This window comes from Sinocyclocheilus rhinocerous, unplaced genomic scaffold (assembly GCF_001515625.1).
Source record: "Sinocyclocheilus rhinocerous isolate Xijiao unplaced genomic scaffold, SAMN03320098_v1.1 scaffold1168, whole genome shotgun sequence".
Taxonomy (NCBI): domain Eukaryota; kingdom Metazoa; phylum Chordata; class Actinopteri; order Cypriniformes; family Cyprinidae; genus Sinocyclocheilus; species Sinocyclocheilus rhinocerous.
Window position 1 is genome coordinate 1,228,079 of NW_015650373.1, and position 5,065 is coordinate 1,233,143.

At 37.9% G+C, this 5,065-nt stretch overlaps 1 pseudogene; it reads left to right on the forward strand.

The window, feature by feature from the left end:
* The window catches only part of LOC107711980 (serine/threonine-protein kinase 38-like), a 10,858-nt pseudogene extending 8,068 nt beyond the window's left edge, over nucleotides 1-2,790 (forward strand).
* Nucleotides 2,791-5,065: the final 2,275 nt, after the last annotated feature.

Below are 5,065 nucleotides of genomic sequence, written 5' to 3' on the forward strand. Positions count from 1 at the left end.
TGTGTAGTGTGTATGCTTGGGCATAAAAAAGATCTACAAAGTTACAAATCTCAAAGTCCACTCCAAAGGGAGATATTTCGTTTTTTAAAAATCCCTTTTCAAGAACTACAACGAACAGCTTGTTTGGACTACAGCGTGGTTTTCTGGGGTTTGTGATGTCACAAAGCGGCCCATTAGAATATAATTAAAATAAATCCCGCCTACGAAAATTCGAATGGTTGGGATGTGGGGAGGGGCGAGGTCGTGGTTAGAACGCTTGGTTGAGTGCATCAGACAAGACGACGAGGAAGAAGAAGTGCTGCTGTAGCCTCAAGTTTTGAGGGGAGTCATGAGGGAGTACAGTGCTGGTTTCGCCAAAAAGCTTTTGCTAAAAGACGGAGCAGTTCCTACTTTGTCGGGACAATCTGCTGTATCTGCATCACAGCCTGTAAGTGTGCTGCTTTATTTGTTGTTGTGTGTTATTTACGTTTCAAAGTATAAGTTGTATGTAGGGCTGCATGATAAATCGCATGCGATATTTAACGCGCATCTTGTCAGAAAGCCGGTTCTGTAATCAGCGGTAAATCTCCATCACGTGCGTGCCTTCACATTGAGCAGCATTAACTACACAGAGCCGTTGTTCACTGACGAGCTGCGCAAAAAATCGCGTGAATATGAACGTGGTTTTGCGCAGCTCGTCAGTGAACAACGGCTCTATTTCAGCAATGTAACAGTACTTGTACTTAAATACAAATTTTCAGTACTCTTTCCACCATTGGTGAAATGTGAGGCATCATTGCATTATAAATATTTCAACAAATGATCGATCTTAATTGGTCAAATGATCTTGTCACATTGCATGTTTAATTCAGCAAGTGGTATCCAGTTATCATCCAGGAAATCGTTTTTATTAATTTATTTATGTATCCAGTTTTGTTCAAAAATGACTTGTCTTGTCAAATAAGCAGTTAAAAAAAAAAAAAACATGTTGTAACTTTGGGGCTTGTATTACTTCTGGTTCATTCATCATACTACAAGTAGAGCACATTTTGAAAGAAGTCTCTTATCACCAAGGCTGCCATTACTCCAGTCTTCAGTATCACATGATCCTTCAGAAATCATTCTAATATGTTTTTTTTTGTTTTGTTTTTTGTCCAGGGAGAGACCGCCAGCTATTCCAATTGAGATCAAAAGCATTGACGACACTTCCAACTTTGACGAGTTTCCTGATTCAGACATCCTCCAGCCTTCAGGTGTGTTTTCAGTTATTTGTAATGCTTACTAAAATACATTACATTTTTTGGGGGGGGTTATGTATTTCCAAAAACATTACTTAATCTCTCTCTCACTCTCTCTCTCTTTAAAGCCCCTCCTGTGTCCAACCACACTGAAGCTGATCTGAAGAGTAAAGACTGGGTGTTCATCAACTACACCTACAAGCGCTTTGAGGGGCTGACTGCACGAGGAGGCATCCCATCATACATGAAAACTGGGAAGAGATAGGCTTCAATAGGACTCGATAACTTGCTGCACTCTTGCAGTGGTTTGTTTTTCCATAAGGAGACATTCTCCATCGCTCTTCCTAGCATCTGAAGGATCCTGCATCATCCATTTCCTTTTTTGACTCACTCAACCATGATTCATTTATGGATGTGGACTCCACCTGCACTCAATCCATAGAAAGACACGTTCAGAGTCTTATCTAAGGGCTTCTTTTCCTCGAACACCCTGACTGTGCTCGTTTCATCCCTGAGCTTTTCCGTTTTTCCTTCTTAAGGATATAAGATTTGAGGCAATCATCTTTTAGGTTGCCAGATTTTGTACATTTTGGAATTGAGATATTTTAGTGCACTGACACTGGCAAAAAGGGCTTGAACGGAAGCTGGTTAGACCTCCTGCAACCATAATTGATTTTAATTACATTAGCAAAGGTGGATGATTGATTGACTGTTTCCAAGAACTAGCGTTTGTGGTAGAAGCCCTGTCTCAGCCTTTTTCTTGTCCACATCTGCTGTACACATCTTAAAGATGTTTTGAAAATCCATACTTCTAAAGACTATCCACACTTTTCTCCTCTGTTTTTGAAAATGTTTTCTTGTTACGCTCACCATCCAAGATCTCAGCGACAATGGCAAAACAATGGGCTTCGTAGTCAGTCTGATCTGAATGTGATTCACACAAACCCCCAGAGCTGTAGATGTTGCCTTACATTCGGATCCTTCTTATACCAGCAGAAACATCATGAATGCATTTGCCAGTCAAATTAAATTGTTCATTAACATAACATTGAAATTTCACCAGCTGATGTCAAAGACCAAGCAAACTCTATGGCCCAGCGTTTGTTTATTATTTAATGGGTAGTTTCAGCCACCGACTGATTCAGAATTTGCTTGGTGCTAATGCTGTTCTTTTTTTAATCTTCTTTTTTTTTTCTTTAATAAAGGGGCTCATTGCTGATGTTTGGGGAACAAAGGCACATTTTTTTTTGCATCTTGAGGAGAATAACAACACTATTCAGGGATTTGAATTTGATCGAGTCTTCCATTTTAATATGGGGACGAAATGTTCAATGCAAATTGTTTTATATTACCAAAGAGGCGCCACTTTTCATCGGCTTTATGGGCTTGACTCTCAGTGTTGTTTGGATGTGGATGCTTTGGCTTTTATACAGCGTTAATTAGCAAGATTACTTTGTCTTAAGCCGTTAATATATAAACTTGTAGCAAAATATTAATTCCAATATGGTTCCAATCAGTCTGCATTATTGGAAGCTGCTTTTATCAGCATGTTGCTTGTGATGGCTGACTTTGTAAAAAAAAAGATTCCAGACAGTGAATGACTGAGTCATATTTCTACAATCAGGACCCATATGTCTTCTTTCTGTGACCAAATTGAATGTATCTTGAAGTTTAAAAGAGGCTTTTAGAAGTTGCATTCATATAGGATTGGTTGCCCAGGAATGATCTGAGATTCACTAAATGCTTGAGTGAATGATTTGGCGACTAGGTTTTATGTTACACAGCATGACAAAGGGTTTGTATGTGGAATTGCTTGTTAGATGTTGAGCTGAGCAGCTGTTGTACACAGTATACTGCTAGAGAAATATTATCTCAAATAACATATTACTGTATCCCAGAATGCTACAAATGATATGGAACGTAGATTGTGAAATCGTGATTGAATGGTGCATTTTTTATCCTTAGAGCAATATGTGACCGACTTAGGTCTGGATTTGTATTATTATTGTTCTTTTTTTAATATATAAGTCATGGCTGGAGATTTTCATGCTGTCTGAGAGTCGGCCTGATGCATGTTTTTGTGTGCTGGACAAGTCAAAGAGCTTTGAATGAGATGGAGAATTTGTATTTTGATTTTCGTTGTGCTGCTTTGTTTATTTGTTTCATTTATTCAAGTATCATTGAATGGGAATATGTGAGGGTGATTTCATGGTTATTGCTTATGAATGATAGCTTAATGGAATTATACACTGTCTACAAGAAGCAGATCACAGGCTGAGATGCTTTGTATCTTTTGTTGCTGTCTCTCACATGCTGAAAATGATCATGAAACCAGCGTGTCGATGAGTGTCTGTTTTAAAATCTTGCTTGCGTCATTGTCCTAAAGTGAGGACTTTCTCTTTGAATGAGGAAAAAGGATCTTCTTTTTTTCTTGAAGATTAACAATGCACCTTTTGCTAGTTGTAATGTCTTGTATATTTAAAACACACACACTTTTCGAGATGTTAAATACACACTGAATGACTGCTCTGTCGTTTGCCTGTGAGAGTTTGTAATTCTTTCTGCAGCTTTTTTCACCTAACCAGATGTAGACTAGTCTTAAGACTTTTGGGGTCTATATTTACTTGCCTAGAGCTAAAGAAATAATTACACCAATGTGTATAAAGGAGTTTATTCACACTGGCGCTAAAGCTCACAAACTATCCATGTGGGAGATCTCAGATTTTTTGCTGATAATCCAGATCTCAAATGCAGTGCTGATGGAGGAACAGCATTCCTACTTCTGAATGGTATTGAACACGGCCCCAGTTTTCCCTGATGTCACATTCTGCTGTGGGAGGTGGACGTTTGTCCTCTCTCTGCCTTAAGTTTGAGTTGTAGAGATTTTTCCTGTGCTCACAGAGCACCTTTCACTAGTTTATTTGTCGGATAGAGAGTTTGTTTTTGAGTGGGCACACTTTGACCTGTTAAATGTCCTGAATAAATTACCAGTTCATTTAAATGAGTGTGAGGCTCTTCTGTTCCACCTACATAGGAACATTTTGTTCCTTAAAAATATTATACTTTTTTTTTTTATATTTAAAAAATAAATTTTTAAAAAATAAATATTTAATCCAAATAAATTTATAAAATGAATAATTTATTAACTTTATTCAGTTATGCTAAGGTACGTGTATAAAAACAGAATAAATATTTAAATAAATACAAATTTAAATTTTTTAAATTTATTTAAATAATTTGAACAATGTAATAATAAACATATGATATTATAAATTCTCATTTTCAGTATCTTCTGACATGAAGTTTTTGCTGATTGCTGCTCCTTTTCTGTATCAAAAGTCACAATGGCTCATTCAGCACTTTGGCTGGTATTGTTGTACTGGACACTCCTGCACTCCCCAAGGTGTAACAATTTAAAGGGGTCCTATTATGCTCTTTTACAAAGTCTTGATTTTGTTTTGGGGTGCACTAGAACAGGCTCTCATACCAGGTTGTTTGAAAAACACATTATTTTCCCCATATTTTACATTATTACAACACCTCTCTCCCCAGTCTGGCATGAACGGCTCGAATAGTTCCTGTATCAAATGAAGGCCCGCCTTCTGAAATACGAAATGTGCTGTGATTGGTTAGCTGGGCCAGTGTGTGTTGTGATTGGCAGCACTCGGCGCCTGGTCGGGAAATGTCATGCCCTTTACCATAGTCCAATATTTACACTGCGCGCTTCAGTGTAAATATTGCTCAAAATCAAATAAATTTGAGCGCAATTTAAACCCGGATGATTGTAACCACTCTAAGTTCGTCTGCCTTGGGGATTAGTATTACCTGGTGACCTCCAGTCATTTGTA